At 38.6% G+C, this 13,010-nt stretch overlaps 1 protein-coding gene across 1 annotated transcript in view; it reads right to left on the bottom strand.

Moving 5' to 3' along the window:
* erbin (erbb2 interacting protein) overlaps nt 1–13,010 on the bottom strand; it is a 49,179-nt gene that overhangs the window by 25,908 nt on the left and 10,261 nt on the right.

The raw sequence follows: 13,010 nt of genomic DNA, 5'->3' as shown, positions 1-13,010 counted from the left end.
GTGACTTGCTTATCAGAACAGAGCACATATGTTGTTTTTTTAAACTCACTCCATGGGACAGATCACTAACAGCATTCTGTGTCCACAAACACATGGAGAGCAATGACTCAAGCTTTGATGAGAAAGAAATGACAAAGTCACACGTTTGTTTTGGAAAAATGCCTCCACTCAGTCAAAACTACATGAGGACATATTTTTCTAAAGACAACGATTCTAAGAGCAGGCCATAGAAAAACATGTAGCAGCATAAAACTCACATATACTTTTACTGTGAACTTGATCGGTTCTGATTGACAACTCAGCTGTCATCCATTAGAGAATAAGAGGGTTTTCTATGATGGAAATTCAAAATACTATGTCTAACAACCAGACACAAACACATTAGAAAGGGGATCTGATCCAACAGCCATGACCAGCCTTTGGAGTGAGTAAATCTCCAAACCACTTCACTATAACACCATCCAGTTTCTTTCAACAGTTACAGGGAATTCCAGTGTACAAATTTCTGTGTTCACTCTCAGTTGGACTTGAAGTGTTTGAGTGGTTGATTTCTGATGACATTTTGTGGAAAACTGGAGGAGGCTTACAGTGCCTAACCCAATCAACACTGTTCTTGCCCTAGTCTGCATTTCCCAAATCTCCACAATGGAGGTGGTGAGTAAACTGTCATCTGAAAATGTGTGAATAACACTCAAGTTGTCAAATACTAAAAGTTCCCTTTTAAATGACATTAGCTGTTCAATTGAAAAGGGAACTGTCATATTTTTGGGGGAACTGCACTTACAAATAAAATAATGAAAATAAATAATAGATTCACAATTTGGTCAAAGAGATACCACAGTGTGAATGCTTTCCAACAGTATCAGTAAATTTCTAACAGCTCTTCAGTCCAGAGGCACTTCTGTAGAAGGACCTGTCAAAACAGCCACGGGTTGCATCATGAGCACTTGATCCTATTATTTCATCCAACGTATTGTGCCGCCAGTGCGTTCTCAAATTTGCAAATAGATTACAGATGCTCACTGACACTGAGTCATCATTCAGTGAATGAATGCTCAACACATCTGATTAAAAAAATAAAAATAACAGCCTATGATTTCTACATCCTTTTTAAGCTTTCACTAAAAAGAAATCACATCCCAGTGGAGTCTGTTATAAAATGCATATTTTTAGTTTCCTGTTTCTCTTTCACTCCTGGGAAAAAACTGTTTTCCACTTTCCATACGTATGTAAAATGAGCAGCTTTTCAATATCATGGGTATGCTGTAGCCTCATTTGGGTTGGAGCGGAGGATAAAAACGCACAAAGAAGTAGGCCATGAATCAGCCATCCTTTTAGAAATCCTTGTCCTGACTAGTTTTATCCAAAACTCTCTTCACTGCAAAATAATGACATATAAAAGCCGGAAAATCTTTTCAGCTTTCAATCTGGTTGGAAAGAGCTTACAGGGCAGATGGGAAGCAAGTTGTAAACCTGTCCTTTAAACATGCTACAGGGATGTGTATATACTTTTTTATAGCTTGACTCTCTGGTCAACATGCAGGTTTTCACCATGTACAATATGCACTATGGAATGTGCTCTGATCAACAGAGGCTTTGTTCTGTGTGCAGAGAATGTGACTTTTCCTCCCCCTCATCTTAATCTGAGTGCCGCCACAGCACATAATCTCTGAGTCCTTCACTCACTGCATATCCTGACTGTCGAAATGAACTGTGAAATTGTGATAGCCTTGACCCACACCATGAGTCACACCCACACAGCCTCCACATATGTGGGTATGAGCACATGTTTGCATGCTTCTATGAAATTTGGTTAACTATGTACAACCCATTGCTTTTGTTATCAGATGTACACATTTTTTGCATGTGTGCATACAGATGCTTTCTCTGGACAATGCAAAGTAGGTGTGACTATTTTTGGAGATACTTAAAATATGACCTAATAGCCTGTAATGACATTAGTCATGGAACTAAAAAAGTTACACTTCACTCAAAATAGATTTCATAATATTGAATCAAAACTCCTTGAAGGAACTTTAAATCTGTCCAAAGCTGACTCAGAGGAGCACCGGTCAGTCATCCCTCTATCTAAAACTCATTAAAATGGGTGCACGTGTGCACACGCCCACACTCACATGAGGTATGCACAACCAAGAGGCTGTCAGCCCCAGCTCATGTATAAATACACTGAGTCATCTGGTCTACCACCAGAGGGGATGACAGAGGGCTTGGCTCTATTTGCCCAGAGTAACAAGCACTGAGCATATGAACGACACATGCTATGCAGAGTGGGAGGAGAGGGAGGACTGGAAGAAGAGGAGTGTGATATGGGTTAACAGAGAATGGGGCAGCGGTGGGTTGTTGTGAGGTATGCAAGCAAAAGTAATTAAGAAGCTAGAGCAGATTAAGAGTCATGAGAAAAGCTGTGGAGAGAGATGTACATAGTTTGACTAACAGGGCAGCAGTATGAGCAAACCAGCAAAGACAAGAATAGATGTGGTGAACATGTTAAAGCTGGTAGAAGAATTTAATCTCACACCTGAAGGATGGGTTGTTAATGACTACTCACTAATGACTAACAATGTTAAATGACCAGTGAATCAGAATGTTGGCTACACTCTGATGCTAACATGCAGAGATTTAAATGGGCACAGTGCTTGCATGCTAACATTTATCAGTTGCCATTAAACAAAGTACGGCTAAGGCTGATGGGAGTGTTTTTAGTGTTTATTAGTTTTGAATATCTGGTCATAAACCAAAGTACTGGCAGTGCTGGGGCATTGTTTACCTGGTTGTTGGTTGACATATAGCATAAGTCTGGTGATTCTAATTTTTCACTTTTTCTCTTTTTGTCAACAAATCCTATAAACAACCTTTACTAAAGTTCAGCTACTCTCAGTAGATCAGAGGTTTGTAATACTCTGCGTACAAATCAATAGATAGATATGTAGTCACATTATCCTCTAAACCATACATAATCCTTGTTACATTAACATAAGGCATCACATACTGTTGATATAAAAGGACTTTATTAACTGCTGCTTAACTGAAGCATCCTTTCCACAGGCAGATGACAGAGGGAAGCATTGCACTACAGTTGCTGTACATCTATCTCCTCCTCCTACATAATAAAAATATTTCTAAGGTTTGTTTGTGTCATTAATGTGTTGTTTTAACTTGGTCCTACAAGAAAGTTTTTCCCACAAGGAAGTGAAATGGACTGGATAACTATGGCACAGCTAGACTGACTGACTGTCTGGCTGAAGCCCCCCCCCCCCCCCCAAAGAGCAATCTGGAAGGCAGAGCAGTAATGAGACCCACACTGCCTACAACATAGATAGGCTTATCCACTGACCTACATGTTACTGGAATGATGACTGCCTACACTCACCCAGCTTTAGTCCATCAAGAGCTTTTGACTTTTGAACTAAGGAAGTTCAAGACATGTAACAGAGATTTCCAGACATGTTAAGCTCTCAGTTGAGATTTTCTTTCTTAGCCTACTTATTTAAGCTGCACATTTACTTAAATCAGTGTGCTAGTAAGAGCTTGGCCTGATAGCAGTGAAACTGTTAAAAGGCTAAAAAACACTAGCTGTATTTATTGAAAATTTCTAAATGTGTGGGCATGTGTGAATGGTCGACATGTGACTATGCAGCCTGGCAATGATCCTCTGGGCTTCCTCTGTGCAACAGTGAATGAAATAGTCCAGAGGGCAGGCCAGTCACAGATTCCCACTTTATTCTCCCAGTTAGAGTCAGGAAACCACTTCCTTGTCACAACCCCTCTCCCCATAACTTCAGTGCCTCCTGGGTCAGTGCTGTTGCTATAGAGACTACGGCTGAGGGTAGAAACAGCTCTCCAACCCCCAAAGTCATACACAAAACACAGCTGAAATTGAAATTGAAACTGTTTATGTCAAAGTTTGTGGTTGAAAAAATACAGAAGAACTGCAAAGACGGCTCCCTAAAAGGTCGTCAATTCATTCTGAAAGAAACAGATAATTGGAATACACTCTATTTCATGCTTGAGATGCCTATGTGTTTCCGAAAGGTCATTCAGTTCCCCCCCCGCCACTGCTAACCAGGACGTGCATCCAGGAGAATGTGTTAGGAACATATTAGTAGTTTCTAATGAGTCTTTGCTTCAGGTCCAATTTTAATGTGTGGCTAAAGTACCTCATCAAAGCCCATAACCAGCCAGTGGAGATTTCTGAAGACATGGAATGACCAATGCTCAAAGTAAGTCCAGAAGGTATAGTTAGTGTTGTGCCTGTGTGCACATGTGTATAATGGGTTAAGCGGAAACGCAAGTGCAGCATTGACAGTAGCGAGCAGCTTGTGTTATTTATAGCAAACAGCACTCGTCTGGTTGATATGGCAGAATGTGATTAGTACGGGCTAGCTCTTGCCATATGAAAGGAGCTTTTGATCCAGATTGCGGGGGACTGTTACAGGATTGCTGGGCCACAGCTGAAATTCTATATTAGAGATTAGTGTGACAAAAACAATGCACAAAAACACATTAGCAGCTTGCAGAGCCTGTGGGATATGCTTGAACTAGCTCTGTCTGTGAAGGAAGAGGAAAGAAAAAGTCACTTCCTCAATGCAGGGCGGAGTGCCAGTGGGCTATACAGTATGCTAGACTGCAACTCTAACTCTTTTCAAATGGGAACTTGAACTTAGCCATGGAGATATCCCTTCATTATTCACTGACAAATCAAAAAACAGTGCAGAGAGAGAAGTTAAATGTTCCGTGCCTCTGAGTAGACCTCGCTCACCAATCATTGTCTTGTTTAATACATAATCAAATGTTAAGTTACACAACCTTTAGGTGGCATATTTTACAACAACTTGAGCATATTTCAACATGAGTGCAGACTAAGATACCACACTGCTGTGGAGAGCAACTCGCAAACAAAGATGCAAACAACTCTGAGGCTTTATAGAGTTTCCATTTGCAGTCATCTCAGACTGCTGTGAGATTTGTTAAATTCTCAAAAGTACATTTAGTGCTTGCCAACACGAAACAGTGCAGAATGACTAAGCACATTTGTGATTTTACACAGGAGACATAGATGTTGACTAATGACTGCAGCCTTATATCCAATGAAATGACAGTTTTTAGTTGAAAACTGACGGGAAAAAAAATCAACTACCTCCAAAAACCCTTGTTTCAATTTTAGTTCTATTATCCCTGACCTGTTGCTGATGAAGTTTTTTTTTTTTTATCTTCAATGGAGTGTCTTTAATTACATATTTTAAGTACATTTGAGAATAAATATATCTTTGTAGTCACATAGAAGGGTGGATACATCTCTATACTGAAGAGCAGTGTACAACACAGTCCCTGGCAATGTCTTTTCTTTGAGTACCTCATTAACAGCATTACATTTAACTCCAGATGGCACAACAGGAGAACTGCTGCTTTTCAATAATGTAGTGGCATATTAAGTTAAGAGGACAACAGTTCAAAAACTGGCTAAGATACACAGATCTATGTCTCCTTAGTCCATACTCTCAAAACCTACTATTTCCAGACACAGTTTAGACACATATCCATGCCTTCCTTCTTATTTTACCACTGCTGGCAGTCAACACACTGTCATCTTCCCAACACAACAACTGGGCTTGATAGCTAAACATAGGAAGCAATCCATGAATACAAAAACGAAGCAACAGGAAACTATGGCTGGAATTACAGCTGAAAAAGGTAGAAAGACAACCCTGTTATCAGTATCTGTAGCAGGGGTTTGCAGCCTAGTGGAACCTGAAGTTCCAGTTTCGCTCTCCCTCTGGTTTTGGTTCTCACCAGCGTTCTTAGGTCTCAGTGGTCTTGCGTGACTCTAGAAAACAAAACCAGGATTGTTTTCTTTGAATTTGTGGTGAAATGAGGATAAGTAATCTGATCTGTAACAAAGACAAAGTGCCTTTTACAGCATCTTCCCAATTTTCTACTCTGAGCAGACAGGCTCCAATAGACTGAATTCATCATAACAATGGGACTTACATCGATGTGAACATTTACATGTAGCCTACACACATTCTTCTATATGAGAATATGGTTGTGTAAGGCTTGGCACTTTCTTTGAAAAATGTATGACATGACTGTGTAATATCGTTGGAGCACAACGCCACCATGCCTCATATATATGTACATGTACTAAACAGTGAAGCTCTAGAAGAACTTGAATATGAATATTAACTGAAGAATTTCTTCATCACTGGGACACGCTGTTATTTTTCTTTCTGTAGCATCATAAAACACATTAAACAAATTAAAACAATGAGCAGCTCATTAAGTACAGAATCTGTATTCACGGAGGACAAAAAAAAAAAATCTGCTGACAGTCAAGCCGTTATCTGGTTTAACCACTCCCACAATACCCAGTGTTGACCAGCAAATAAAGATGCGGACCTCCAACACACTATGACGCACAGCTACCTGCCCCCAAGCCAGCTACGCCCACTAGGCTATTTGTTTAAAATGTTAATGTCTGTGTTTGAGCGAGCGCACTGGCTTTGTGTTTGTCTCACAAATGTACAGACAATATTACCACATTCCGTTGTAGATAAAAAGTATAACTGTTGTCCTAGGTGGCATAAAAACATGCACACACTGTGACTTGGGTAGATTTTAGGCTTTCCAAGGTTTCTAAGTACTGATTTATTAAGAAAAAATTATTTTCAATTAACGTTTCTGTTCTGCATTTGGATCTACCCTCCGCACAATCATCATAGGCTACAACAGAAGGATTATATAGAAGACACAAAAAAACTTTTCTACCATTTGAAAAGGTACCATCCCAGTATACAGAAAGCCAAAGTCTGAGCTCCCAAACTGGCAGCACTAGCACCCAAGTTCACAAACAAGCTGTGGTTGTGGTAAAGTAAGTTCAAGCCCCAGCAGCCGTCGCTCGTGTCTGCCTTCTCAGTCATTACCCCATATGATAAGAGCTTGAAAAGAAGCAAGGACACAGCAAGTGCAATTTCATATTTCATGCCAGTTAGAAAGGTGGAAAAAACATTTCCAAAGCAAATGACAACGGTTGACTCTGGGTATTAGGTCACATGATGGAAACATTTTTAACGCAGGCGAAAAATGGAAGAGCAGCTTTACATGTTTTTCCACCACTACTGACATGTGGTCAGTGATTATCAACAATCAATATGAAAAAAATGTTATGAATTATAATATTTTCAGCCATATCACCCAGCCCTACTATCACATCTGACTGAAACCAACTTAAGTTGTAATGGAATAAATTTTATTTCCCCACTCAGCCTGCCTCATAGTGCGGGGGGATTTCAAATATTCTGAATCCAGAGTGTCTTCATATCAATTCCCTTTGAGATGACTATCATAATTACACTAATGAATAATTCCCATGTTATTTCTTTAGACACGGATGGGCCTGAGGCAAATGAATGCAGTCTTATTTTCACTCCATTTGTTCAGGCCCTCAGAACTCTGAGGTTATAGAGATGTCATGGATCCCCCAGAGAACAACAAAGACTAAGAATAAGACAGTCCACTTCTAAAGGTTATGTCCCCTCTCCCATGCAACAGGGTAATTAATAAGCATGTTTATCTTCTGACCTTTCGTGCAAGCTGGTAACAGTCAGTCATGCAATTCACTTAGTACTGAAATGTCAATATGTATAAAATATGTAGAGCTTTCTTGGCATTTCTGACAGCGCTGTATAACCCAAGCTAGTGCTGGCTATTACTTTCTTAATAAATCTGGTGACAAAAGTGAATAAAATGTATGAGAATCATTTTAAGGACACTAAGATTAGCTTGCTCTACTTGTCTTGGTTTCATATTCTCCTAAGAAATTAAGGCAAATGTTTTTTTTATGTTTATTAATTTGAACCAAAGCATTACATCACAGACATCACCAACTTCAGTAAGGAATTGACACTGGTTTGTTCCACCTTAGTAAGTGAGATGAAATAGTGTGCTAATGTCATCTCTGCTCTTTGATTTTTGTCAGTTGTGGTCATATAGTGTGATATGGCACGACTAGACAATGTGCTGATGAATGAACTAGTGAGAGTGACAGCAACCAGATGTAGAACAGCTTAGTTATGAATGAATGAGATTATTTTACTGGGAATTCTCGAGAAAGAGTCTCTGTTTTCCCAGTGGAATTTCAGAATGCATTGTAATTTACTCCATTCCAATATCTGTGAAGGCTCTTCCCATACCCAGATCAGTTGTTGCAAATTAAGCAGTGATTTGATTACTAACAATAACATACAAATGGAAATAAAAGAAGCAACATTTTCTGCATCATCTCTCCATTCACTGTGTCCTCAATTAAAGATTAATGATCCTACAGTACAGACATATTTACAGGACATGCATTTATGTATGCGACTACAGAGCAAGAGAGACATGAATGCTGTAATTCTATGAAAATTTGTTGCCAACAACACAATGTATCACAGTGAAAATGATTCTGTGATGCGTTGAAGTATTCCATCAGCTACAATACAGCTAAATCTGTATTTTTTTAAACTGGGAGTTGGTGAAACATTGCTTTGCAAAATCTTTCCTATCAATGAATTGCATTAAAAACTGGACTGAACTGGACCAGCATGTCACTGCTCTGAATGTCAGTGGCATAAATGAACAATAAATGTCGAGAATAACGTTCCTCACCAAGTTTCATTATTCGAACTACAACCACAGCCATTTCTGACTTTTAGAACTACCTTGTTGTGTCTGAAAGCCACTTCCTGGCTACGTGAAGACTGATGACAATTTTGCTGAGATGCAAAACAGCAGGGTATCCTGTGAGACAAGCTCACCGCAGCCTTCACTTGACGTCGACTCTCAATTTTACTGTCAACGCAAAAAAAAAAAAAAATCACAAAAAAATTATATTTTGAGTCCAGAAGGCATGATGTTTTCAGACAAGAGTATCTTGTAAATGTCTGTCCTGTGGAGGAAGAAATAAGAAAACTTTTAAAACTTGTTTTTGTTGAAATACTTGAGGAAAGGAGAAAGTAAGTTGATTCTTGAGTCACAGCTACAGAAAAGCCCATTAAATGTGTACAACATAGTGAAATGTATTTCAGGTATGGCTAATTGAATAATGTCACCTGCTTGGTATTCAGTGAGAAACCAAAGAAATGCTGTTTCTTTGTAGTCGGAAAAGCTTTGTTTATCGACAAAAGTTCACAGATAGAAAGAGTGCAGAGCTGCCCTATCGAATGAACTGGCTGCATTATCTAGTATGAGTTAGCTGTCTTCTGCAGCAAAGCACTCAGCTCATCATTTTTCCCCTTTCCCCTTTTTCTTCTCGCTATATACATGCTGTTTTTTCCCTCCTTTCCCCCACTATTTCTCGTACAGCTCAATGTCCTATTTTCAAAATGTTTTCACTATTTCAGAGGTCTTTATAAACCCAAATAATGCTGCAAAGAAAAGCAATCTATTTTGAAAACAAAAGGTGATATGCAAAGAGCTGCAATAGGATGAACAAGTCTACTGCTGGGTAAGCAGGGTTCAGAGTTTAGGGTTTACATAACTGTTTGCATAAATGTTGCAACATCTAAACTAACCACGTTTTCATTTCAAATAATTCGGCTAACTATTCCTACACATCCACCTTTCATACCCTTCACCTGACGGTTTGGAAAATGGATAAATGGATTTGTTTTTGTTTTGTTTTTTTTTAAAAAGCTGGCTTTGAGCACAACGACACTGAAGCATAAAAAAGACTGAAGCATTTGTAGGTGGTGATTTAAATTGTTATGTTTTTGTTAAAAATACTAAAAACAAATAAACAAAACAAATCAGTGCATTAAGCTCTGAAGTCCTTCAAAACGCTCAGGATTTATGGAGAGCGTTTTCTTCCTCATTAGAGCATAACCAGGGCAAAGACAGAGCCCTGCTAGTTATAAATAGTAGTCTGCTCAAAAATCCCTTCTGCCTGTAAGGTCTTAATTAAATATGAGATCAAGTTAAATATGGGCCCCTGGGATTCATTTCTGCAGAGAGAAGACCCAAACAATGAGATTTGCTCCTTTTAACAATGTTGCAGTAACTATAGTAGTTATGGAGTCTATTTCATAGTACTCAGGTTCCTTCCAACAGCGTTGCTGGCTTAATGTCACATGAACATGGGTGCCCTTGCAGTAAACAAATATTTGACTTCTTAAAAGGGATATAGGCATTTTATTTCTCTCAACATATCATTAAATTAATCATTACAACAGCACAGCCTCATTAGTTAGCTGAACAGATCCAATTAAAGTGTCTGATGCTCCTACGCACCTCAACAATCATCCTAATGGAAGCAATACCCAGCGACAATTGTGCCCTAGTGCACCACTGGGTACAGCAGATGCCAATAACACCTTGTTACAACCTGTAAAAATAACTCAATATCTTTTTGATGCAAAGTGGTGTGACTAAGTTAACTATGATATGGCACAACTGTTGAAAGAAAATATCCATAATGACAGCAAAAAAAAAAATAAAATAAAATAAAATAAATAAATAAAAAATAAAAACCACTGTGACATGCTTCCACTGGTTGAAAACTGCCTTTAAACTTCAATATTTTGACCTTTACTGGGATGAGTAAAGTCTGTTCAAATCCTGAACTTTCAGTCACAGCAGTTACATACAGACATACTTGATATTATGGATATTATACAAAACATTGTCAGGAGCAATTCATGCAAAGCTGCGACAGGCTTTATTTCTAATATAAAATTATTTTGAATCTTAGTTGGATTATCTTAATGCCATTTTGCTAACCTATACAGCATGTGGCAGCAACAGTATACATACGGCATTGTGTCTGGCATTTGATGCTTAGTCAAGGACCTCATTCATCCTACTCCAAGATCAGTCCCATGAGACACTTTGAATATACACTGTCACCTTATTTACTGTAACAGTTTATTTTGAACCATTGAGTACAAGAGAAGCAGATGATCAGTGTTTACAGTGAACGAAGTATGTTGACATGAATAAACTGCAAGTTCAAGTGCTACAGACCAATGTTGCCTGTCTTGTTTCCAACTCACAGAGCTCAAAAGGACCTGGAGGGCTATCCACTCATAATCTAGGCTACTACCACAGATGGCTAGAGGAGGAAAAAGCAGAAGAATAGATAGTAAATTAGCAAGCTGAAAACATAAAAAACAACAGCGATATAAAATCTTACCACAGTTTTGAGTAAATATCTTACTTTTGCTTTTCATGGCATTTAATTAAACAAGCAAGTATTCTCATGTATTTACTATAACTTGAATAATAAATGGACACTGCCTTAGAGAAGGTCTTAAAAACCTCTCCTAGTGATAGCCATGTTTGAAAGATGATGCTTCTCCAGGGTAGAGCGATACAGGACTAGGTATCAGATACAGTTGCTTGTCTGTTTGTCAATGTGAGCTAGAAAGACAGAAGGAGAGAGATGCAGTTTGCCAAGTCTCAATAACCAGGTCAGACACATTCAGGTCAGAGCCATGTATCCATGCAGACAACTGCCGCATTTCCTTTGTTTGCATACTGGAGAACATGGAAATGGGTAACATTCCCCAAATGCCTTGTTAAAGTCATAAAGTCTGCTCATTAACTGCGGTTTTAACAGTTAACAATGAAAAACGGTATGTAAAGATGGATCAAAATATGGTCTCAAAGAGGCTAATTTATTTTACATATTATTTTATTTATATAAATGAATGTTTCACTTGAAATGAACAAGAATTTGCTAATTTGCTGTCTTTCTCTTGTTTCAAGAGGAAGAAAATGAACTATGATTACTTACACATTGTCTTCACTATCAACAATCTCTACCTATATCAAAAAAAAATGGAGCCCACTCTGGTGGACATTTGGAGACTCGACCTGCGCCCTTGAAGCAACAGCAGGACTTTAAAGTCACTGAGCAAACACTGACTGCAAAGCTGTCACTTACCAGTGACAGTGGGTTGTACCCGACTATCTAAACAAATCTGTGTCTAATAATGGCAAAATTGCCTCAGAGCTACTGTCAGCCAAAACTCTGTGCATGGAAAAGGCAATTAGATGTTCTTTAAAGATATTAGATCACATGAATTAGGATAGTTAATTTAATCTGTAGATACTGTCTATCACCAGATACGGCTATTTCTATTTAACCTCTCGTTCATTACTGGGGAACCAAGTATGAAAAATCTCTCTACAACATGAATGGAGCCAACCAAGTTTGATGCAAGGTTGTGTTAATGTGCATCTCAGGGAACACATTTTGAAATCTCTGGCATATTTAATTTTGTGAATAAAAGGACAATATGTCACAGAAAGAAGGAGAGAAATCTTAACTTAATCTTAAAAAAAAATCTCAAATGTTACAAATAACATCACAAACAGCAGCCAGTGCTGAGAGGTACTGCGCACTAGGACTGGCCTTGAAAGACAAGGCTGTAGCTGGGTTTGAAAACAGTTCTCCTCCTAAGAATGAACATAATTTGTCAAACATGATCATTTGATTCACATACAAAGAGAGACACTCACCGCTGCTAATATGCTGCTAATGTGTGAATGAACAGTAGTTTGCATGTATTGATCACAGTGCTGAAAGTGTGCTCAAATACTGTATGCCCCAAAATCATCATTTTGCAGTGCATCTATGATTTTCTGCCTCATATAATTTGATGTTGATTTGTGAAAAAGAAAAAAGAAATCCCTATTCTGGGCAAAAAATAATAATTGTTGAAATGAGAGACAAGCACGTTGACCTTGGTTTAGATCCAAGTACCAACTGTAGATCGATGCAATGGCTGCAGTAGTGTGAAAGTTATGCAAACAAAGTGACTGTGAGTTACGGGAAAAGCCAAGTAGTCAAACAAGTAAATGTGGAAACACTGCACATCTGACGAAGCAAAATCCTTCAGCTTTGAAAGGCAAACCTGTTCCTGAAACAAGCTAGCTGTGGGTTAACATAACATGCCTTCTGTCATTTGGTTTTGTTGTGTGCATCCATATTGTCCTTGACAAAAACTGAC

The sequence above is a fragment of the Lates calcarifer genome, linkage group LG9 (genome assembly GCF_001640805.2).
Source record: "Lates calcarifer isolate ASB-BC8 linkage group LG9, TLL_Latcal_v3, whole genome shotgun sequence".
Taxonomy (NCBI): Eukaryota; Metazoa; Chordata; class Actinopteri; family Centropomidae; genus Lates; species Lates calcarifer.
Note: the sequence above shows the minus strand (reverse complement) of the source record. Positions and strands in the feature narration are given on the sequence as shown.